The following is a 26,100-nucleotide window of genomic DNA, read 5'->3' as shown; positions in this document are numbered from 1 at the left end:
CTTGCTTTCCTCTTTTCCCCCTCCCCCCTCCCCCCAGTATTGGGTAGCATCTCAAAAATCCCAAAAGAAATAAAAAAATAAATTTCTACACATGGATGTCCCCACTCAAATATATATTTTATGAGTAGAGAGAGTGCTTTCTGTTCTTTCCGAATGCTTATGCAAGGGTTTTGACACTTTAATCTAAATCTGTCAACAGATAACAAAAATATTAAGTTAGAGGACACTTTTGTGACCAAGGTGCCAGCCTAAAAGTCAAAAGTGATTACTTTCATTATTGAACTGAAGAAGTCTGTAGTTTGTCCACAAAATAAATTAGATAAATAAATAAATAAATAAAAAGCTTTCACTATCTCTTGACACGTTTTTTTCAATGTCTGCCTCACATATCTAGAGCAGTGACTGCATGTATGTGACTCCTACTTGATGCTGACACAAATATTACTTGAAGAGTTATGTTCAAACGTGGTTTTGGCACATCTATATTTTCAGTTAATTTCTCAAATTTCTCTGATTGTTACCTCTTGAAGCTTTTTTTTAGTGGCCATTATTAAAAATAGATGGGAGCTATCAACTTGTTTTCACTGTGTCTTACCAGCCACAGGTATCAGAAGATTATTAAGGAATTAGATCAATGTTTCCTCTGCCATTATAGAATAAATTGTACTCGGTTTAGTGGTTCATTTTGTAAAGTGGACGTTGTAATATGTTCATTGAATATTTCCTAATGACTTTGGAGAGCCCACAAACATAATACTTTACTTTATTAGGAGGAGCTTCAATAAGGTGTGAAATGCAAAATTCAAGAGCCTAGTTGGGAAAACCGAAAACGTCTCTCAAACTCTACTGCCATGCACAGTCCTTTGAAATTTAACATCTCTGTGTAATCCTCCTTCTTTCCTGACTTCTTTAATTAGTACCCCTGATTACCTACTGAAATCTTCAGCAACAAAATAATGTTGAAGTACATGGAAGTATACAACTGTCTTAGCAACAGGTTATAATTTTTTTTCTTTCTTAAATTATACTCCAGGGTCATTGTGCCTCTGGATTTCCTAAAAGCCAGAAAGATGCTAATTTAGGTGGAAATGGACTAGTCATTCACAGAGAGAGAGGCAGGGGGACTGGGTCATGGCAGAGTTTTGAAAGCAAGGAATCAGGAGATATCCTAGACCTATGGCTTCTCTTGCAGTAATGTTGCTCTGTTAAGATGAATGGGAGATGTACGGGTTCGGTGACTTTGAAGATGAGGTTATATGAACTCTGCAGGGATCCTTGCTTCTGTTCATGCCCTCATCCCCAGTGCCATGCAGAAGCCATGTGTGTCAAAGAGGTTGTAGTTTCCTGTCTCCTAATGTTTTCTGTCTTCCGTCCTTTCTTACCGTGAAATCTGGAGTTCATCCCTTGTCTTGGACTGGATCGTTCACACACACCTCACGGTGTTGATTACACAGCTATATTTAGACAGAAACATATACTACTTTTGCGGGAGAGGAGGAGTGGGGTGGGGTGTGAACTATAGCTTGTGCTGTTCAGCACTGAAGTTGTCAATAGTTTTTCCAATTTTGTAGAGTTCCAGAAAGCCATGTTTTTTCCTCTCCTTTCTATGTGAAAAGAAGTGGCAAAATAACATTTTTTCTAGTACTGAGTTTTTGGGAAAGGTGATTTTTCTTTTTCTTTATTGGTTTATTTGAGGGCATTTCTGCAAAACTTGATAATTTAGACTCATTTTAACTTGGTGCTTAAAATTAATTGTTAATTTCTCTTTATCACAATAATTAACCAAAAGAATGGATATTTCACAATTAATCTTCAGGCTCCTTATAGGTCACAGATATATGTATGGATGGATGCATTTGTAACTTCTGGAAAATGAAATTCTCATGGAAATTATTTCAATGTGGTTGTATACAATTAAATTTAACAGTGATAGTCCAATAAAGAAGCCTTAATAATTAAAGAAAACATTTGAAGAACTGTAGTCTAGGCTTATGTTAGTTCCAGTAGTACTGTAGACCAATTTAGGTAATATGGAGTGAGCTGAGTCTCTCTCCTTTTTCTTCCCTAGCAGAACTATTTACTTAAGTTCCAGTCAATTACATCTATGTAATTCCATTGCAGGCTTAATCTAAAGACAGTGGGGTAGCCCAGCATTATCTTGGGGTTTAATTTTGCCTTCCAAATCTTTATTACTGGTGATGATGTGTGAAAAAGAAAGAGCACAGCTTGACTTTCAGAAGCCAGGGTGAGTTTGTTTGGCTGATGCTGAACAATAACAAAAAAAGCCTTTGTAAACTGGTCACAGATGATGTGTAAGTCCCCAGAAAACAATAAAATTTAAATTATTCCACTTCAGACTGTAACCCCAGTTTAACTTGTAGGTGCTGCAGAGTTTGTGTTGTGATTATAAAATACCTATTTACGTGCCTTAAGCTAAAAGTTTATGGTTGCAAAGAGCTAGATCATGTAAAACAAAGCAACATGCAGCAGGTATTACACTGTTCCTCTCTGAACTCAGTGGTAAGACCTCAACTGAGAATTAGATCCACAATGAATAATTTGTGACAGGCTTTTTTCTGACACAATATGAATTAATTTTCCTAAGAAAATTAGCAATCCTTAAACTAAAGATGAAGTTACTGTACTGATGTTGGACCAACATACTTTATACCCACTTAAATAACCCGCTTAGCTACTGAGAGGACACTGCAGTTGATGTTGATGATAGGTGTGATTTTATTAGACCCTCATAGATCCCCTTAAAAAATACAAACTAACAGAAAGTTGGTCAGCTGTCCTGAGAACAAAATGCCCAACTACTTGCATTGGCACCAGCCTTCTGAAGAAACATATTGTTTAACTGCACGGCGTTCATTAAGATTTGAAAAGATAAATATGCTAAAGTTAAATTAACTTCTCGATATCCCTCTAAGGACTTAATAGTAGATGTGTCCTATGGAAACTTTGAGACAAGATGGAAAAAAACATGTGCCCTCCTCAAACTCTACTGGTTTGTAAACTACTTCCGCTATTGGCTTCTTCATGTTCTGTCCCTTACCCATATGAGTCCTGTGTGCTGACCAACCTCTCCTTTCTATTTCAGGGACTCTTGTAGTCCATTCATCACTTTTTGTTTGTTTTATTTCCCTATAGGCATTGATTACACTTTGCTTCTCATTGCTTCCCATTCCAGGTCTCCACTTTTCGTTGTTTAATATTCCCTCTTTCCTTTACCCTACCCAGTGAGTCTCTATTCTCCTGATTTCCTTATATCCAGATTCATCATACCCCTTCCCATGTACCTAGAGCTTTGGGGTCCCCACAGCCAGCCATGCTGGGTCCCCTGTTTTTCTCAGTTCCATGGAAGGTCAATTTCTACCTGTGCCTAAATGTTCTTCTCTCTCCTATGGCTCTGGCAGCTTCTTCTCCCTCTCTCCTCTTCTTTGTAATCTTATTTTCCTCTCTGAAAGATATATCATTTAGAGCATCAGCCTATAAAAACCTATTGGGAAGATGGTTAGAGCCAAAGTGGGAGCATTGTTTTGCTGCAAGGTATTAATTTATGTTATCAATCAACCCTAGTCTTTGAGCTGCAGATAATTGGAAATGTGCTTGTAGCTGCTAAGGTAAATAGATGGCAAAGGCTTAATGTCTGATATGTTTTTTTCTTTTCATGTTTTCCACTTTTTTTTTTTCTCTGAAAAATCAATGCATTTCTTCCCACTGAATATTTTCTGGAATTTGGAATACATGCGGTATGCAAAAGTGTTATGGAAAAGAAACGTATCAGGCTGAACCAGAGGCCTTATAAGCATGGTTGGTCAGTAAGCAAAAGTAAATCTTCCTGTCTGCCTTCCTCCATTCGTAAGTAAGCAAGTGAACAAAGAAATAGGATGTTGTTCCCCTTAGTTCTTACAGGTAATTATGGTTATCCACTGAGGTTTAGTTCTCACAGATGGATTTGTGAAGCTTGCTCAGATTACCTTCTCACTTTCCATGAGTAAGTCTCTCTTTCTATTTATTGTTGTCTTTTCTCGTGTGATGTTTATATATAGTAGGATTGGAATTCATTTCACCTAACTTTCAACATCTACAGTATTTCGGTTAGATGGCCTTTATAGTTGAAGAAAAGAAAGAGACATTTTTAGGGTATGATTCATTTGACCTGTTTCAAATGTCTACTTTAGGAAGAGATGAAACATGCCATACAAGTACCTCCACTAACTACAAAGAAAACCTAGAGGGACTAGATCAAATGTTAACCTCTTACTGTTGTGTTCACATTTACTTAAATAGGGAATCTCAGTTTAGTGGTTGGAATTAATTAATAGCATCCACTTCTGTAGAGTTGGTATACAAGTATTTTTATGAGGTAAACCTTAACTTGAGAATATGTTTTTTCTCTTTGGTTTGTCTGGATGGGACCTTTAAAGATTATTGAGTCCAACCCCCCTGCCATGGACAGGGACATCTTTTACTAGATTAGATTGCTCAAATCCCCATCCAAGATGACCTTGAACACTTCCAGGGATAGGGCATCCACAACTTCTCTGGGAAACCTGTTCCAGTGCCTCACTACCCTCACTGTAAAAAAAATTCTTCTTATATCTAGTCTAAATCTACCTTCTTTGAGTTTAAAACCATTACCCCTTGTCCTATTGCAACAGGTCCTACTAAAAAGTTTGTCCCCATCTTTCTTATAGGCCCCCTTTAAGTACTGAAAGGCCACAATAAGATATCCCTGCAGCCTTCTCTTCTCCAGGCTGAACAACCCAACTCTCTCAGCCTTTCCTCATAGGAGAGGTGTTCCAGCCCTTGGAACATCTTCATGGCCCTCCTCTGGACCTGCTCCAACAGGTCCATGCTTTTCCTGTGCTGAGGGCTCCAGAGCTGGATGTAGTACTCCAGGTGGGGTCTCACCAGAGCGGAGCAGAGGGGGAGAATCACCTCCCTCAACCTGCTGGCCACGCTGCTTTTGATGCAGCCCTAGGTATGATTTGCTTTCTTGTACAATGTTGAACATTGTTATTTGTGTCTTTTCCCACAAATGAGCCCTATCTTCAGAGATAGCACATTGTTATGGAAGGTGTAGGAAAAAGATAGAAAAAGAATGAGATGACAAAACAGAAGGACAGTTTTAGGAATCACTTAAAACCCAAAGTATAATTTATAATGATAACTTGCAAACAAAATCTAATACAATAAAGCTGAAATAATTTCTGGTGTGTCTTACTTAAACAAGCAGACCTTGAAAAAAAGGTCTCTGACTGTTTCTTTACTTAGACCATATTTGCCCTTAAAACAATTTGCTGACATAGCTGGGCTGGGGAGGGGTGAGATGTTTTCACCATCCTGACTGACGTAAGTATGATATCAACTCCCTGGATGTAGAAATGCTTCTAAACCAGCAAAAACCCCATTTTGCAAGTACAGCTTTTTCTATTCCCAGAATGAAACTCCTTTGCTGTTGCTTTATCTCCATGGTTAGGATTTACCAGTGTAACTATAGTGTAAAGCTTTTTCAGCAAACCCTTGTAAATCTGGAGGAGGCCTTCTGCCCTTCAGAAGAATCAGCCCTTATATTCTTGCTTTTTGATAAACTTTTGAATCACCTCCAATGAACAACCTTTTTCTTAAGTGACCACATAAAAATACCCCCATGTGGGCTTTGGAACAAGTTCATTTGACCTTTTGTCGAGGACCTTTCCTCCTATACAGCCAATTTATACTGGTCTCTTGAGTGGTCACTTATCAGGTATGTATATTCATTCAATAAAGATGTGCTGTCTAGCTGAATTTGTGCCAAAATGTTATGACTTCCCCTCCTCATTTCTGCCGAACGGTATGAAACTACATAATAATTTCTGGCATATTGTGTTTTGTCACTACGTATGACCTGAATATATCCAGACATATGTTATACAGTCCCTTTATCCCTTTATCTCTTCCTTTTCGGTGGGTGGGAGAAAGTCAATTGCCATGTTTAGTTCTTGAGGGTATTTAGTTCAAGAATGTAGTAGGATTTGCATATTCAAGACATTCATTTTATGCTACCCAGGCAATACCTGGTTCTGTAAAGTTCACACAAGTTCTTTGTGGCATTGAGGGAGGAGGTTGCACGCTGCTCTGTGCGCTGGGGAAAAGGTGGGTCAGCATCCCTCACACCAGCACGTTTCTCACGCTGTTTGGGTACATCAGCTTTTGCTAGAGTCAGAGCACAGCGGGGTTGTCAGCTTAGGGAAAGTAAACTGGTGTAAGCAAGGATGAGGTTTTAAATGATGTAAGTCTACAGGTCTAAATCAAATCTGTAAACTCCCTCATTTTAATAGGTTTAAGGTGGGGGGGTTGTGTGGTGGGGTTTTGTTCCAATTTAAAGAGAAAATACAAAACTACAAGAAAAAAAAAACAAAACAAGCATTCTTATTTCACCATGAGAGCATTCATATGAGGTGTTATACCTGTATGACTTGTATGTTGTAAACATCTGTGTTCAGACAAGCCCTTAGAAAGGAATATTTTATAGCTCACCAAGCATCCCCTGCTCTTCCAAGTGTGGCAAAGCTGTGCTGCTGTGCTCAGGGGGGTCCTGCTTTGTACCCTGTGTTAGCGTAATGCTCTATTTGGGGATGTGCTTATACCAGGATACCCTGGGCATGAAGTTGTCTCCATGACTGCCTTTACTCCGTCAGTCCAACAAACGTCTGTGCTGGTAAAACAACCTTCCTACTTTTAACTTATTTGCAGGCTGTCTATTACAAAGCGGTAAGCCTGCTCCCGGCTTCTTGGACTCTCTCTTCCACCAGATTACACTGTCTCCTCAATTACTCCAGCATGACTGTTTGACTGCTCTCTACATTAAATCTATAACAATGATCCAGGCTAAAGTCAGAGCAAGGGATGTGGTTCTGGCAGACGGAAGCATGACACTATACCAGCTGACCTGAGATTTCCCTAGGCTTTGTGCATTTCAGTATGAAGTTACTAAGCTTTTAGTGGACCACAGCGTGAGGTGGAGTGCAAACTCAGTGTGATGAGAGTGTAGCCTAGTAAAAAACAAATGAGATCTCATTCAGTTGTGTCTAATAGATTTTTTTATGAGAGGTGTGCAGAAAATCTCATCTTCTGCCAAGCCCTTAATGGTCTTTGCTCTTATTACTAAATATTGCAAAACTCCTTTGGGGGATCTCTAATACATAACCAACATAACATCACATGCATTATCCTGGAGATTCCTCATAACTTGCTGCCCCTGTTCTTTTACCTTATGTTTTCTCTCTGAGTTATCTCTTTCATAGGCAGCAGCACATCAGGAGAAAAATTTGTTACACTCTTACCATGTTAGGTTATTGATAACCGTCAAGTTCTGTGTCATTTAGGCCACACTATTACTGTTATAAACCAGGGTCCAAAGAGAGAGGAAAAAGTTCCTGCACATATTGGAGGTTTGTTTAGGGACAAAAGTGGCAGGAGCTAGAGATATGCCATGCCACTTACGCTGATTCAACTGGACGGTTTAATTACCTCCAATTTTGTTATGCTGTAGAACAGCAATGGAAAGAAGTATCTGTTGTGTTGCTGCTGGCTAGAAGAGCTGAGGAACTGACCAAAACAAGATAAGTTATCGCAAACAAGGTTCTGTCTGGCACTTGGGGCTCTTTAATTATCCAGGAGACCGAACTCTAATGAGAACAAATCACTAGAGGAGAGAGCTTTCTGATTTTTTCTTGCTTCTTGCTGAGCAAGAATATGATGAATGAAAGATAGTATGAGGTAAAAGTTCAAATAGAAGCTTGGGAATTTTTCCATAAAAATAGGAACACTTTTCTGGTTTTCTTTCTTTTCCTGTTATCCCTGTGGTGCTGAAACCTTCAGGCCAGAGGGAAATGAGAGAGCAGCCGGGTTCTTCCTGGTGCAGGGGTGAAAACTCTACAGTGCTCGCTTCTGCACGTTTGTCCCAGCCCCACCAAGTCGTGTGCATGTGAGAAGTCCCTAGCCAGCTTCCAGAGCAGAGTGAAACAGGCTATTTAAACAGCTTAAACTGCTAGTCTGAACTAAGCTGATTTTATCAGCAGTGGATTAGGATGCAGTTGTGTGAACTGTGCTGCTGGCTCCGCAGCGTGAGCAAAGCCTTTGGCCAAAGTTGAAAAAGCAGCGAAAAGAAACGGGGTGTTTGGGTAGCTCTGCAGAGCCCAGCAGGTGACTTTTCTTCCAAGTATGCTTCATGGCTGACTTGTGGACCAGTTCTATCTTATTTGGTTAGCATTTAGTAAACATGACACATCCAAAGTATGCCAGTCCCACATAGAGCCAGTCCCTCTGGGGAGTATTAAACAAAGCCTAATTTCAGCCACCAGCAAGCTGGTCTACAGCCGGTGGGAAGAGGGAAAGCAACCTTCCAGCAGCTCTTCCAAGTTCGACTTCTAACCTGAGTCACCACCACCTTAGGCAATCACTTAACTAGGAATCCCAGTGAATCAGATACTCATTTGTACTGCTCTTTTTTGAGAGAGATTATAGAAGGAGTGGGGCTGAAATATCTTAGCAGCACAGATCAGACACTGATTAAGCTGGATTTAGAACCATGTTGGTGCTGAGTTTGTTCCAGCTACTGTAATTTCTCTTCTATTTGATGGCAATCAAATGTCCACACTGATATTAAGATGTCCACTATGAGATTACTTACAATTGGCTCGCTTCTTTTCCGAAAACATACGGATGTATCACTGAATGATTGCCCCTTCCAGCTATTGAACACACAGAAATAAAATAGTTGGTGAGATCAGTGTCTCTCTATTCCCCTCCTTTCATCCTTTTTCATACCACAGTGAAGTTGTTGAAAAAAAGGCGTGTTTGCTATCTGTTCTGGATTTACTTCATATTTGAACAGCAATTCAAGTTACCCAAAATAGGAGCAAAAGAGCTTGTAAAATACTATGATTACATATTTTTCAGACACTTCCCCAGTACAAATAATTGTATGAAATACAGAGTAGGGACACCAGAGTGAGCCCCACAGTGAGTCAAAAAACCTACAGGTACTTTAACTGCACATCCACTGTGTGCATCCTAGCCATATAGGTTAGGTAAAACAGTGCTGTTCAGATATTTCTTCTCCAGTACATACCTGCAACTCAACTCTGCAGAAGATCTCTGTGCCTGAGGCAGCATGACATCAAAATCTCTCTTTGTATAACTTTCATCTTTAAAATAGGATTTCAGTGCCAATGGCAAAGCAGCTTCCCTCTTGGAGGTTCAGAAACAGTTGCGCTCTTCTGCAAGTTCAAGGACTTCAGCCTTAGCTCGCTCCATTGGAAGGGCAAGAGAAAAAAGTCACTGTTCCCTCAGTGTGCTTAACCAAAAAATAAATCCTCTGTGGAAAAAGCTAAAAGAATGATATGGAGTTGTTATTCTGGGCTTGGTGTACTTGAGCAAGTTTTCTTCATGCTTTGAGAATGATTTGACCCAAAGTGATTATATAGAATTTGTCTACTTTTTCCATTTCAGAACTTGTCAGATAAGAAAGGTAACCTTACTGCTGGGGAGGGACCAGACCAGTTCCACTGGTGAATTATTTAATTAGCTCATTACAGCAAGTAATGCAACTGTAATATGGTTGCTTTGATAGGTCAAAACCCCAAAAAGGCTAGTTTTTTTCTTAAATATTCGCTTTATAAATACATAGTACCAGTGTTCAGACATGGAAGCTTGCTCCAAGTTTCCGTGCCTGAAATTCAAATGCAAGAATTATTTAGTTATTCTAATATTTATCTAACATTTAATTAGTTGGACTTTTACATAAGGAATTAATACGATGAAGTATTTGTGTGAAACAAGCCACCTTTCTTTACCTTATATCAGTAATTATCAGCCAAGGTTTTCCATTTTGGACTGCATGCAATATACTCACTGCTTGAGATTTGCATTTAGTTTTGACTGAAACCACGAATAAAATTAACTTAATTGATTTTGATTGTAGTAAGTATTTATCTGCATGACAAGACTATCAGAGACCTAGGCATAAATTGCAACACTTCCCAAGGCAGCACTTGTAAAACAGCAAAGGTGCTGATAGACCCGTTTAATGCCGCTTTTCTGAGTAAACTTGCAGCGTTGTGCCTACATTATGTTATTCTCACATCTAGTTAATGGGTTTCCCACCACTGCAACAGGAGATCCAAGAACTCCTTAAAAATCTCCAAATTCACTCAGAAGTCCAACTTTGAATAGAATATTCGGTTGGAAAGATGGAAGGTCAAGGAAACAAACTCCTTCCTTGTTTTGTCTTTAAAAAAAAATAAGATTAACAATTTAAAATAAACTAGATTAACTACTGTACAGACACCAGAATTTATCTGTCTTATCTAAGTTTTTTTAAAATATGAATATTATTGTGGATTCTTATAGATTCTTCATCCTTATAGTCACTGTTGACCACTATATTTTACTACTTCAGTGAAATGTCCAGTAGAGCTGTCAAGAAATTAAACCAGTTTTGGCAGACTCTCTTCTCACATTTTTAATCTGAATTTTAGTCTTAACAAAATTTTAAACAATTTCTCAGATTAAAGGAATTCTGAAAACTCGAGAGCACACAAACTTGAAAACAGTTCGGCTTGAAACCAAACAAGAGTAGTCTGCCTTTCAGCAGTGTAAGTCAGCACTCGGTGTATTGATTCCAAACAACACGGGCATTGGAGACACATGATGACCCAGTTTTAAAATGCATATTGTTGATTAGAATGGTCATTTCATTTTGGTGGCAGAATGAACAATACTGGACCATGTCCAGGCCCTTAAAACAGTTAATGGCTGCCCTCCTCCAACAGATGGCCACTGTGTTTGTTTTATGGGATAGTTTGGATCTGTGCAGCTTACTGCATGACCGGCTTATTGCAACTAGTTGTGCTACAGTTGGAAGAGTCACTTCCACAAGCAGATGACATGATGGTGTAATTTATACAAATAATTATCAGCACGCAGTCAAACCGCTATAATAAAAGGATTACTTTCTAGTGACTTGAAGAAAGGGTTGGACTCGAAGAGGGTAGGTTATTACCAGTTGCTCCTTCACTGATAGCCTAATTTATTTTGTATTATAATAAATTTGGTAATTGTTGATAGAAAAAGTCATACACACATGCCTAGTTCCATTTATCTTAATGGTAGTGCAACATTAGATTGCAGCATGAATGAAAAGCTGGTGTGTTTCAATGCCTTGGCAGCTTGCGGTGACCTTCAGGAGAAATGAAATGCTCTGTTGGCTAGGGAAACAATTGAGCTGAAACCAGTCAGGCACAGTAAGCTCAGAGATAGTCTTTCCAAATTAAAAGCTGTTAGTAGCAGCTCAAAACAAGGCAAAAAGTAAGAATATGACATCCTGCTGCAGGGTGGTTTTATGTGCCGATTGAAACAGGAGGAAAAAAAGGCAAAGTTCACATCTAAAGGAATTCCCATTAACTTGAAGAATCTGGAGATTAGATTGAACATTAGTATCCAAAGGTAGCTGATGTATGAACGCACTGTGGAAGCCATAACCTGTTGAAAAGCACTGAGATGAATTTAGGCTACTGACCTTTTAGCGCATTAGGGCATGAAATAAATCACTGGGTGTAAGTAGTAAATTTGCTACAATCAGAATGCTTTCCGTGTACTTCTAGTTATAGAATTTTACAGTCAAGAGCACTACATATCTGGAATAACCTTTTAATATTTCAATTATGCCTGAGTATTCTGGACCCAATCCTGTACTGTTGCATACCCAAAATTCCTGTTAATGTCAATGGGTGTTTCAGAGGATAAGAAAGAAAAGGTTAGGCTTTAAATCAGCCAGTAATGTCCTCATAAACTAAGGGTTATTTACAAACTAACGAAGAGCTCAGATTAATCTCTAATAAATTTCCACAGATTTCAGCTGTGATGCTTAAAAAGGTGTTATTCAATGCTAAAATACACTCTTCCAGGATCCCTTTCTTTGTTGCGTGGGTGTTGCTTTATGGGTGGGTACCCAGGGGAGGCCAGCCCATAGTGGGGGAACTAGCTAGCTACCGCTGCCAGTTCCAGTCTATACTTGAAACATAACAATGTTTCAGAAATAGACTTTGTAGCCCTGTTTGTTTGGCCCTGCTGACACAGAAGTTGTGTTTTCATCTGTTCTAGCAACACAGCCGTAACAAGAAGTCATTTCAAGTGCAGGCAATGCTTTCCTCTTCTTCCTGTCCATTCGAGAGCTTTCGTATGGTTAATATACAAGTGCTTACACAGTTTTAAATGAAAAGAGAGTATTGATGACTTGTATTTGGGGGAAGGAAGTATACCTTCTTCTGTCCTTGCACATATTCCTGGCTCTAATGACACTTAGCCATGTTTCACTTTGCAGAAGAAATAATAATGTATTCCATACAGCACATATTCATCTTTAAATGTCAAAATACATTCCTCAAGGTGGCAAAAGCTTCATTCTTTCCCCTGATAACTGGGGTACATAGAGCATTGACTGGCCAAGCACAGGCTTTTTCAGAGGTCCTCAGGAGCTGCTGTTCTCTTGAAAGCTCAGAGGAACCATTGGGCTTCAGCAACTTTCAAGATCAGACTTTGGAAGGTATAGGGAGAAGTGCTGTCTCACTGCAGCATGAGATAGTGTTGGTTTTATTCTGCTAGACCTCATTTCAATCTCTTTGTGAGAGGAATTGGAAAACTGTGTGGAAGGAAATATAATTCTGCATTGTCACCTGAGACTCAAAGCTCCCTCACTTCATCAGGTCAGCAGCATTTCCTGACCACAGCAACCCAGCCATGGCCCTCTCTTTCTCCTTGGCTGGAGCAGTGAATGGTCCCCCTTCTCTTCCAACCATTAGAGATTTTAACGGGTGGATGATCAGCTTTTATTAAAAGTAATTGATTTATGGAGTGCTATCCCGGTCAGGGTCCTGTATGTTGAAGATCTCAACAAATAACAGCAATTAGCTAATTATCAAGTAATTTTTATAGGTTTTTTTTCTCCCTTTTGTATCCAAGGGACCTGTCTAATCGCGCCTGACTTGCAATGTTACATGCTTAGTACATTTTCCCTTCCCTGAAATAAGTATTCAAGGCATATGCTTTTATACTGCTCAGGGGAATACTTCTCCCCAGACATCTCTCTTGTGAGATTTTCAGGCAATAGCATGTAGGAAGTGATTTTCTGCACAAATGTCTTAGCAGACCCAGAAGGCTGAAATTCTCAGGTTTTCTGCAATTCTGAGGTCGTACTTGCATCTTTAGAGACAAGGAGAGGTCAGGCACCATATACTGGTTGCTCCTTAAAAATAAATACATACAGACAGACAGACATAAAGTTCTGGGAGTTGAATTCAGTCTCCTAGTTTCCTGCTCCTCAGCTTAACAACATTACGGATAATATGAATGATCACATGTTTCCTGAGGTCTGCCTTTAATTCCTGATAGTCTTGCTTGCAGTTGAGGTGCCACCTTCTGCTAGGCCTATTGCCATCCAGGGAGACCTCTTTAACTTTACACTAAGAGGACATGCAATAGAAAGATCTTTATTCCACAACATCAATTCAGAAAAAGAAGAAAGAAAAAAAAATTACCCCTCAAAAACCTTTCTGTCTTTATTTTTTAATTGATTACTAGCCTGTTTATGAGCAACTTTTAAAATTACTTCTCAAATTTACAAAATCTGTTCATGAAGCTACTTTATTTGGCCTTTTGTCAGAGTTCGACTTACACTATGTCCACAGAAAATTTGAATACAAAACCATCATGCACCTGCACTCTCAGCGTATTGCTGGAGTTCAGAACTCTATACGGCTTACTTGGCTCTCTGCATAATGCCCTGTTTGGCAAAGATACTCAGATAGTATGTCCCATTTATACAGTGTTCTCAGAGTTTTGTGAAGTACAGAGTGGGAGGATTTGGGAGGATGCTGTGATAATAGTTGACCTTGCATGCAGTGATCAAGGACATAAATAAGTTACAAGAATTGTAAGGTACACAGAAAAGGCAACACGAAAGAGGAGAGGGTAAGTGAAAATAAAAAGGGGCACTGGAAAGGCAAAAACTGAAGAACTTTCACATTGAATATGATCACCGAACATGTATATGCCTTTTATTTTAAGCTAATTTTTACAGGGATCAAAGAAGAGTTTTTTCATCCTAGCTTCCCCTTCTGTTACTGCTTTTTTGTCTCAGTACTCTTCTCATCTTTTATTTTGCTTTTTTATTTTTAATCTTTGTACTCCTCAGCTTTTGGGGATATTTTTGAAGTTGTGTGTAGCATGATCCTTTCATGTTTGCCTGTCCAACTTGGTAGTCTGTGCACTATGAAAATTTAATAAAGATTGGAGATTACCAGGTGTTGCTTCTAGGTGAGTATATCATTACAGGGAAAGCAAGGGGTTTATCTGTAAATCTTCAGAAATATCTGTATCATTATCTAGCAATGAGTGAGAGAAAAAGAAGTGATTGCCTGTTAGGGTGTCATGTATCAGTCTTACTGGAGAAAATATTTACACTTATAATGTCCTCACAAACAGTAGGCTTGGTAGTTAACATATTTTTTATTGGATGAGCAAATCACTAATAAACACGCAGGATTTGCAATAGAAAAGAGAGGCAATGCTCTCCATGTTATTTAGTTTCTCTTAAGCATGTTGTCAAGTATTCTCCTTAAGAACAAAGGCTACAGTCAATAAAAGAAGGCCATAGACTGCAACATAGGTGAATATAAACTGAAAGTCCACTAAATATTCAAAAGAGCAATTGTCCCAAACACATGTCAAGCAGCCGTAATTTTTTCTCATATGGAGAATGTCAAAACTATTGGTAGCAGCTGGAAAAAAACACCACCTGAATAATAACTCTGATATCTTCTTCATGCCCAGCTTGAAGTATCCGTAGAAGTCTAATTTTTGTGAAGTCCTGAGCATAGGCCTTTTAGAATCAATTTCTTGATATGTGCCAGTTTGGGCAAAGAAAAATTTAAGCACATGAATTGCTAGGGTTTGAAAAGCTGCATGTAGGTATTTCTGCAGCATTAAGTATGTTATAATCTTGAATAGTTTTGTGAAGAGGAAACTAACACAAATGCTGACGCTGTCTTTATTCTTGCACGTGCACAGTAAGTGAATTACATGAAGTGTGGAGTCCACTCTCCGAGGGGACATTAAATGCGTATAACATGCCTTTAAAATACTTGCTTTATTTATTTATTTATTGATGCAAGTACCTTATTTTTATATCTATTTATTAATTTAAAGTGAAGTGCTTCCCTGTATGTGTCACAAGTGTCCTTTTGGAATCCCAGCAGAAGCTGCTGCACAGTCCATTATTTAAGCCTGCTCTACTTCTGCTTTGGGCTCCCTGTTGTCTTCCGTGGATTCATTCCCCATCTATCATTTGTTGTATTCATTTTTTTCTGGAGGAGAGCTATCCCTGGAAATGAGGAATCAGTAGGGCAAAATCAAGAAGCTCAATTAAAATCAAGGCCCTTTGCCTTGCTGGGTTGACTGTACACTGTTATTTGCTCTTGGAAGTAAAGCATGACTGGGCCCACTTAACACTGAGAAAGGAAACATGAGATTCCTGCTTTAGCACAAGCCAAGGAATTATGGTGAAACCAGTAGTAGAAGTCAGCCTACAAAAACTGGAGGAGCAGAAAGACTTCATTTAGTCCCTTTGTCATTATTAAATGAATAGTGGGATTCCAAGCAAAACGCAGCCACCTTCATCCAAGACCAATCCTCCACTTCAGAAGAAGAGAAAGAGAACAAGAATGCATTGTCATCTTCTCTCCTGTCACCCAGAACCTTTCCTCAAAACCTCACGAGTCCTTCCCAGAGCAGCCCCTGCCTATTGCTCATCCTCCTATTGAGCCTTCTTTTCCATGCTGATATTCTTTCTAGTCACTCTTTGCAGCTTAAATGTGGCCTCTGAAGCTCTAGCTCATGATAGCAGAGAGCTAATTTATTTATTTTTCATTTCCAGTTGTTTAAGCTATGTCTCTCTTTTAGATGCAGTAGTTAAAAACCTAAATTTTCCTGAATCCAAAATGAGCAGTGGGCAGCATCTGAAAGGGTTCTAAATATGAAAAGAAAATTAAATTCATCATTTAGCAGCACTAATTAAAATTTTTGTTTGTTCAGTGCCTTCATTGTTTATTTTAATATCAATATTTTATTAGGCATTGAGAAAAAAACTGCAGTTCTTGGTAAAATGCAAATTCACTTTTGTTGCTTTAAATAAAAATGCAAATTCCTTCTTCCCACTTATCTCTTCAAAAAGAGAACACAGCAATAAAAAAGGAAAAAAATTCTTTCTACCACCTGCATTTCCCTCTCTAGCCTTGGCCACACAGGAAACTTACATAGGTATAAACCAAAAAGATTAATTAAAATGTCCTTGCTAAATAGGTGAAAACCTGTCTGTGGACACTGTTTTCATTTTAACAGTGTATTTTATGGGCCAGCTGGGATCAGATTTATGAATGAAGTCACCCTTGCACTGATATAAAACCATGGACATATGAACACAGGCACAGAGGTCAAGGCATAAACCAAATCACTCCACAGTAAATTCATGTAAAAAAAAAAAAAAAAAAAAAAAAAGAATTCTCATATTAACTCTCATTTAGGGCAGTGTGGATGCCTACCTCTTTGGGAAGCTGCTTCATGACTCTGAAGAGTTTGAAGCTCTTCAGGGTGAAGATGCCATCCCTCGTCAAAAATTAATGTATTCATATGCTTGAAGATTAAAGGATATGCCCATAGTGCAGCTACAGAGGTAATTTCAGTGTGACATGGAGACACAGATCCAGGATTAAATTATATAGACTACTGCTGAACTGCATTGGTGGTGGCAACATAAAACGGGATAATTTTCCTTACTTGTGTGAAGTATTTAGAAATACTCTTTTTTAATGTCCATGCAGGTGTCTGTCACCGTATAACTTTCAGCTTTGACGTATTAGCAAGTGGCCGGGTGACAATATGTTACCAGGCATCAGCGACTCCATGATAACTGTACATTGTGCATGCTCCATTTCCTTGTGATAAATGGGAGGTATATGATAGGGGTTACCCTTCGTAAGGAGGGTAAGCTTCTTGACATGTACAGAGGGTGTTGCAGAGGAAGATTATGTGAAAGAACATCAGAGCAGCTGATTTCCAGGACTATATTTGCGTGTTAAAGCTTTATGCCAGATTGAAATCCAGTTTAAGTTAAATCAGTGCAATTCTGCCCTGCAGGCATGACATTAAGATTAGTGCATTAGTACACACTAAAAGCTGTATTGGTACAATATATGATTTAAACAGTCACCCAGTGTAAATGGCCATGTATTAGTTCAATCCCACATGGAAAGGGAATAATTCATACCAGTCTACGGCCAAATTTGCATTACAGGTTTTACTGGCATAGCCATATTAGCCAAAAGCCTGATAGTGCACACTCTGGTTGACCTAACCATAGGAGAAAAAGCACCTAAATGCATGTAAAGAAGCAGTTAAGCCAAGAATATGAAGCTTTTGCCAGCAGTAGTCTACATTCAAAGATGCTACGTTTCTGGTCACTCGAGATACAACACCCTTAAGTAAAACAGTAATGAAGGCAGAAGTGCTAGTTCAAAAGCCAGAAAAAACCTGTTTTGATAGTACATGTTATTCTGTTCAAGGAGCTGGCTTAAGCTGTACCTGCAAAGAAAGCTATTTTATCAGAGTGATCTATTTCTGTACTACAAAGGAGTGGTTGGTGTTATTCTATCAGTGCAGCTCTTATCACCAAACCTGTTAAGTGCAGCCAGCCTCTCAAGATAACTTATTTATCATAGGAAGAGGAAAGGTGTTCTGGAGTAAAGTATACTGGCTGGAGTATGGTTTTGCTTTTAAGTTTCATTTAAGTTGCCTTCTCAAGAGGAGCATTTTGCTTGTCATATTCCAGCACAAAGTACTCCTATAGTGGCCCTGACCTTAGAAAACTTTTTACTGTGTAAGTGGTCTTATGTCAATATATTGCTTATACCAACATATTGTTCTCACTAAATAGTTAAAGTAGTAACTGCAGTGGCTATGTAAAACTGTATAAAAAAACCTCTGTGTAACCAATATTTAGGCTCCAAATATTTTTCTTTGGAAGCTGTGGCTGAAGTGTTTTGTAGATTACCATTTAACTGTTGTGCTGATGGTTAACTTCCCGCATCATACAGGCTGTTTGTAACTCCTTCTTTACTGGAATAAATAAAGATCTTATTTTGATGAGACCTGAGCTTCTGATCTCCTCTGCTGTGTCTTCCTTTGCCTGAGGTCATACCCATGTGCCGCATACTGAGAATTCCAAATTTATGTTCAAATTCTCTGCAAGACAAGTTTCACATAGATATATCGACATACGGCATAGAGAAAACTAAAATTACTTGGGTTATAATTTTTTTTTAAGAGAGTAATCTACAGGCTTAATTTAATTGCAATCATTATTGAAGAAAATGCTCAAAGCAAACCTATCTCTTCAGACACGTGTTTAATTTGGGATTTTAGAATGAACTTGCACTTCTGTGTATTTCTTCCTCATTTCAATCCAAGATTTATCAGCTATTGCTTTCATCAGCACGTCTCCTCAGGAGTCCTGCCCTTCACTGTTTCTTCCTGCACTGAAGGGTGCCAATAACAATGTTACTACTCCGAGTAACTTTTCCTCAATTTTTATGGAAGATGAGCTACTTTATCCCAGCTCTCACATTTATCAATTTCAAAACAGAGACATCCTCCATCTTCACACTGGAATAAAGAGTCAGGGCTGATACAATGATTCCCTGATCTTGACATTTGTAATTCATACCTGAGATGCATTTATAATTGACTGTGTAGCATTGAAGAGTTACTATATTTTCATGCATGTCCCATATCTCAGAAAACCTATGCTCTGACAAAAGCATTGGCAATTAAAATGATGCTTACCTTTGAATAACCTGTACAAAAGTAGAAGCACAGATGGAGTACTTCTTGGAAAGAGGGAGGACTCAGTGATACACATCTTCTTTTCCTCCTTTCAGTTCAGATGCATGAAAATTCTGTACTTGCCAGCCACCATTGCTTGGGTATTTGGTAATACAGATTAATATTGTTCACATGATGCTAATGGGATCACAGCAAGGGTAAATGCAGGAACTATTTGTACTGTGATATTCTTAAGAACTATTTATAGGTAGTAAACATATTTTACACAACTAGTCTTCATTTGAGTTTTGTGTTGAGTGGGTAACCTTTTCTCCTGGAAAGAAGCATGGAAAATGTGGAAGAATGAGTTCATTGACAGCAATGAATACCATTCATCAAGATTTAGCCAGTACTGGTTTTATTTGTGTTCAAAAAACTGTCATGGGAAGTCCAGTCATTTTTTATTTTTCTTCTTTTTCTTTTTTTTTCTTCTTTTTTTTTTTTTTTTTAATAAAGAAATTTTGGCCTGTGATTTTACAGAATCTCACACAGTGGCATTTTGTGTCCTAACCTGAAACAATTCTAATAGTCTTGCCAGCTGGGAAGTCTCAGTGTATAAACCAACAGCTTTAATTGTGGCCACTCTATCTACTTTTAGGTAGTGACTTTAAGGCTCTATTGTTAAAATAAAAAAAAAAAAAAGTAAAACAAGCAGAAAATATAGCTTGTTGAATCATTCCAAAGTTAGCAATAACATGAATAGCTTAAGTACTTAGCCAGAAATCACCATAGCATCATTCACAGTTTCATACTTGATAACTTAAGCAAGCCACTACAGGCTCTGCAAGCTGATTAAAACACTCACTTCAGAAATGAATACAGATCTATGCAAAAATAAGGGAAGTTATTAATCTCACACAGCATAAAAAGGAACTTTTCCCTGGTGAAAGGCTGGACCGCATATATTTGGGGGTAATTGCCCTCTCTTCTTGAGATTTCAGAGACTAGCTGCAACTGGAATAGCATGCTAGCTGTTACTGACCAGTAGTTGGGGACAGTGTAAAGAACACTTTTCTGTGGTCTGCCTTGGTCGTGTACCTAGCCCTACACTGTTTGTGAGACCAACAAGGACTGTTTTCCCACCACAGGTCAGTAGAGATCATTAGACTTCTCTGCACTGTGTGGTATGAGTCCTGTAACACGATTAACTAGGCATGCCATACTTGTTCAACTCTCACTTATTACTAGAGTTTTGAGGAACTGTGACAGCTGAGTTTCTTGCCTTGCCCACAACAGGTTAATCACCTGCAGATTAAAAAAAAAAAAAAAAAAAAAAATCCAGTCCAGTCAAGATATTAGGTTCTAAACTGGCAAATGGATGACATTTAATGAGCTGTGATATTCAGGAGGTCAGACTCGATGATCAAATGTTCTTTCTGGCATTAAATTGCCTGAAATCAATGACACATGAGGAAGCAGTGATGGTAAAGTGAGTTAGACATGCTTTCCATAAAACAAAGTAGAAGTCTCGTATGCTGTCCAGAATGCCTCAGTTCAAGGAGAGAAAATATAGGCTACTTAAAACTTATGTGAGAATTAAATGGTGTCATTTTTAATTCAAGTTCCATAGGATTAAACTGCAGTATAATTTATGTGAGCACAGTTAAGGTAAAACCCTTAATCTCTTAGGAATGTTTTTAACAGTCCAGAGAGCTTAATGGTATCAGTTTCCCTCAGCTATTTTTGCTCAACCAAATGCTTAACATGTTTTTGGCCATACAAGTCAATTTTATACTAATGGCAATGTGGAGACATAAATGCCCTTTAATTATAGGGCACTGTGATATTAGTACTGTAAAAAGGCAAGATGCCACTAATAGAAAGAATTTTGGCAGGCTACATTAGCTGGGAAAAAACCTAATTTTATCTGAACATACTGAATGTCTGCAAGATCAGCCTTTGGAGTCCTTTTAAGCCAATGTCTCTGAGTTGTGACTGAAAGTGAATGTGTGAAAATGTAGTAATAATGCAACCTGTTCAAAATAAGGACAGCTTTTTGTGAATCGCAAAACTGAAGATATTGCATAGAGATCAGGGATCAGATAACTAGAATTTTAGCAAATCCTATATGCATATTACAGTCATTTTTATGGTCTGCTTAATTGAAAGGAAGCCCTTTTTTGCTTTATAGAGAGATCAAACTATTTTGAGCTGCAAAATGTTTGAATAAATTATCCAACTTTAAATTGTTTCTGAAGCTGCAGGCAGTTTTTAATCTACCTCCCTGCTTTACTGTAAAGCTCACGTTGTTCAGTGAATTCAAGGAAGGCACAGGGGAGCAAACCAAATAGTTAAGAGGCTAAAGGAGGCAGTGCTTCCTCACGGGTACTACTACTCAGCTGTATGAAGGACAGAAATCAACTCATAGATGAATTCAAGTGTGTCCTCATGCTCTGAGCCTCAGCAAGCCTAGCCTGTTTCATCCCATATTGCGGACCTGTCATTATACTGGCAGTGGTACTGCTGCCATGCAGTATACACTTGGCAGGGGAGCCTCACTTGACCTCCTCAAAAGCCACAAGATGGTCTCCCATGAATCAATCAGCTTGATTTGGTGGCTACTTAATTTCTCATGTAAGCCAGTCGAAGGCTCCTGCAGTTCTTCTACAATAACAGTCAATCACTTAGTTTCCAATTAAGATTTTGATGGTACCACTTTGCACAGTGGCCATTGCACACAATGAATCCCTATTCCTGTTATCATATCCTAAAATAACTTCAAAATTAATCTGTAGGTTGCTAGGTGGTTTCACTCTCTGCTGGAAAATACTTAATTGTAAAGTGAAGCTGATTAATAATGGAGTCCACAAGAACCAGTGAATACTGGCAACATGTTTCTTTGAATGGAGTAGAGGGACATAGTAGCAATTGCTTTTGAGATACTGTTCTGACATGTGATTTGTCCTACCATTGAAGTCCAAAGAGGAGACTAGAAACATATGCATCTCAGTTATTGCACTTGTACATAAACACAAGCTCAGACATCTACACATTCAGTTATATTGTACAGAAACACATACATGCAAGTATACACACACAAAACACTCCTACAGAGAGGAGTGGTATTGCAAGAAATATCAGAATTACGGTGTTTATGACATCTTAATTCAGTTCCCCAGGGTGTGCATCAGGACACGGGGATCACACAGTTGCAGCCTGTTTCCCATGCACTCTTCCAGCGCAACAGAAGACCATCATATGCAGCTGCATACCATAGTTCTTTGTCCTCATGGCTGAGTATGTCTTTACCCTGTACTAACTGTGTACTAGCTATGCTTACGCTGAATATAGTGGTGTGTTTTTCCTTTTGCTTTTCTCTATTCAGGTGTTCATTACCATTTTTCCTGACAGATTCACAAATATTAATGCCTCTTCTTCACAGTGTCCTGTGAGAAGTGAGTATTAGTTCCATTTTACAGGTTGAGAAGTGATATATATTTGGAGATTAAAATTAAAGATGTCTACTGATTTTGGAAGTCCAGTTTGAGATATTGAAGAACTAGATTTCTGCAATATTATACAACAGTTTAAGTAATCAAGACTCAGCATTCTCTGCACCTGCCATTGTCAGAATTTCTGCAAATCTGGTACCAGGAAGATAGGGAACGAATGAGCAAAAATTAATCTGATTTAAACAACACTTACAGCATCACATAAAAATTCTGTGACTTTATCATATAACCAGAGTGGCTTTATCATAAAAATATGTTCTGATCCAGTTCTGGAAATATTTGCCTTATCACTAAGCACCTTCCATCTCCTATAGGAGGTGAAGCAAAAGCTCCTGCAGCTCCCAGTCTTCTCGGCATGTTCCAGAGTCATTCATACAGCAGGTCTGTCACTAAATTAGACAGTGGTCCTATTAAAAAAAAAAAAACAAACCAGAAATAAAATTTAAAGATCAAATGTTGCATCCTTCAAAAATTGATCTTATGGCTTCAAGCAGATCCTTGAGAATAGCTCAGCAGAAGTGAGACACTCCAGATTCACTTCCAAATGTTTCTTACTGGAGAAAATATTTATATACATCAGATAGCGAGAGTACTGTACTATACAACTGATAGTGAAAATGAGTTGTTATGGTCAGTATGGATGAGCATTGCAGGAGAAACAAGCACAGATTGCCAGGGGATTTCACAGGTACTTTGACGGTCATTTCAGGCTCTTCCCCCAGACTTCTCAATGTTATTCCCTAGATCGCATCAGTTGCTTGCTCCTCATCAACTTGTTAGTTTCTGTTATCTTGATTCATACTCATGTCCTATCCTATTGTGAAATGTCTTTCTTAGGCTGTGTCCAGTAGCAGTTTCCATGACAGTTTGCCTTTTAGCCACCTCTTGACCCATCTAGACTCTGGCTTTATGTCCTTTTGCCCTTTCTCTCTTTTTCCTCAGCATCTGCAGCTTTCAAGTAGTCTTGGCCATCCTGTTTCAACTTTTTTATCCTGTTCCATCTCTTGACTTCTTAGACTCCTGGCCCCAGGTACCCACAGAGTTCTAGTCATCTCATGGATCCAAATCTGAAATCTCTTTATCCTGTCCCCATCTACCCTTCTGGCTGAACTGTCCTGCTGACAGGCTCCTGTTCCATGCCCATATCACTCATTCAGGCTCCCTCCTCACCTCCAAATCTTCTTCTACACCTCTTCCTCTATCAGCGCACACACATGCATGCACTGTACCTAGCTCTTGTCCGCTTGCCACTTGAGTTAGGTGGCTTCCCTCCACCATGTTGGCTGGGATGCCAGCTCCTTGTGCTCATTTCACAGGCTCAGACTGGCACTTGGGGTGGGTCACACAGCAACCCAGAGTACATGCCTACTGAGAACAGGATCTCCAAGAAAAAAAATTAGCTACAAAAATCTAACCTACTAAGTATAAAGTATTGATTTTTTTTTCCCATGAAAATATACGTTTGGATGTAAGAAAAGGTAAAAGACATACCTTTGTCACAAAGGTCATATCTGTACAAGATTTGAGGGCCTTGCTCCCAAAATACTAGGGACTCTGAAATCTATAAATGGGTTGTTCCCACAGGTGGGTTTTATTTGGTTGTGGGTTTTTGGTTTTGTTTTTTTTTTAGTTTGTCTGTTTGGGTTTTTTTTTTAGCATTGTTTTTTCCCAAGTTTCTTGCTTTGAAATAGCTGGAATTTACCAACATGTTGCAGTCTGAGCCAGATACTTAGAAAGAATGCTCTAAGCCCCTGTTATTCAAATTTGGGAAGGTTACAAACAACTGAAATTAGGCTTTTATGTTGGAAAGTATTAGACAACTGTACCTTTTCTGTGTCTGAAGCAAAGTTCAGACTATCACCTGACTAATAGCTGTAGAGTTAATGATTATGCAGAAGACATAAAAAGAATCGATCATCTCTCCATGAACTCTTTCGAATGGCTTAGCAGCTTTGGGACAAAATTATAATATGCTGTTGCTTTTTGAAATGCTACACACATGAGAGAAGACTGGGGCAATGATCCTGCCCCACTTATAAGATTGTTCATTCTTTTTCTTTGTTTCTTTCTTTTGTTCATTTTTTTTCTCCCCCTTTTCATCTAATGCCTCAAAAGTGTTATTCAGGTTTTTTGGCTTTGTGAATCTTTTTCCTTTTGGCTTTCATTCCTTCAGTCTCTATCTTAGTACAAACTGTTTCAGTAAACAAGAATATGATACTGCAAATGGAAGTCTGTATTTTTGGGTAAGATATAAGCAATGGAAAACATGGGGCACAGGGAACCTTAAACAGTTCTAAAATCTGGAGAATGTTTATTTTTTCATCACCTAATTTATCAATAATATTCAACTTTTTTTTTGTGCTGATGTTCTTAATATATAAGAGGATATGAAATGGCATCCATTATTTATATGCAAGAAATCCAAACTTTATAGCTGTCTGATTTGGCATTCATATATGACTCATAAATATCTAGCACTCCTGAAACTGTGCCTTAAGAATTCAAAGGAGCCTCAAGTGACTAGGTTTCACTTGCAAAATATTCATCGAATTATAGAGTATCTTAAGTTGGAAGGGACCAGTAAGGATCATTGAGTCCAACTCCCTGCTCCTCGCAGGACTACCTGAAAAAAAAACATACAATGAAGAGCATCATTCAGATGCTCCCTGAACTCTGGCAGGCTCAGTGCATGACCTCTTCCCTGAGGAGCCTTCTCCAGTGACCGACCACCCTGTCAGTGAAGAACCTTTTCCTAATGTCCAACCTGAACTTCCCTTCATGCAGCTTCATACTATTGCCTTGTGTCCTAATAAGACTTGTCTTAAAAAAAAATAATAATTTGATTATGTAAAGATTTAGTCTATAGAGAAACAACCAAGCTGGAAAAAGATTAGCTTTTCAAACAAGGCACTCTCCTGTGCTTCGTAAACTCCTACATGAGACCTGTGAAAAGTGGAGTGTATGTCCAAATCAGCTCAAACCTTTTTAGGTGAAACACTTAAATGGTTAACTCTGTTCTGTGCTATTGTGGTTATTTTCAGTATTTCAGGTATGGATATCTGGGAACACCCAGTATCACATTTAACAAGTGCAGTGCAGTCAGCTCTGTAAAGCTGGCTTTTTGACAGCGTTTACCATATTGCCTACTTAATTACAATTGTTTTCTACAATTTAACACTACTGACGTTGACATAAGCCAAGTACACATAAGTGTGGATATTCAGGTTCAAAATGGTTTAGATTCTTTTTGCTTTAAGATGAAGCTTTATGGCTTCATTATCCCACAGAGATACAGGACCAATAAAATGGTACAACATTGTAACATTTTTTTGCTACTTCAGACAAAGCTACATAAATAACTTTTTTTTTTAATTTTGAAAAAAATATTGGGAATATAGAAATAACTAATTATTGACAATATTTCAGAACACTCCACCAACTGATGGAAAAGAAGGCTATAGCACCCCAACTCCCAAGCTCAGATAAGCTATGCACATCCTGACAGCCTCCTGTCTAATCTGTTCTTAGAAACCTTCACTGAAGAAGACTTCACAACCTCCCTAAGCAGTCTTATCTGCCGCCTGTCTACACTGTTCACAGGTCTAAACTAATGCCTGAACTAAGCCTGTAGTTTCTTCATGCTCCTATTCTGTCAGGAGTG

This window comes from Egretta garzetta, unplaced genomic scaffold (genome assembly GCF_000687185.1).
Source record: "Egretta garzetta isolate BGI_Z169 unplaced genomic scaffold, ASM68718v1 scaffold18, whole genome shotgun sequence".
In the NCBI taxonomy this organism is placed as follows: domain Eukaryota; kingdom Metazoa; phylum Chordata; class Aves; order Pelecaniformes; family Ardeidae; genus Egretta; species Egretta garzetta.
This window is presented reverse-complemented; position numbering follows the sequence as displayed.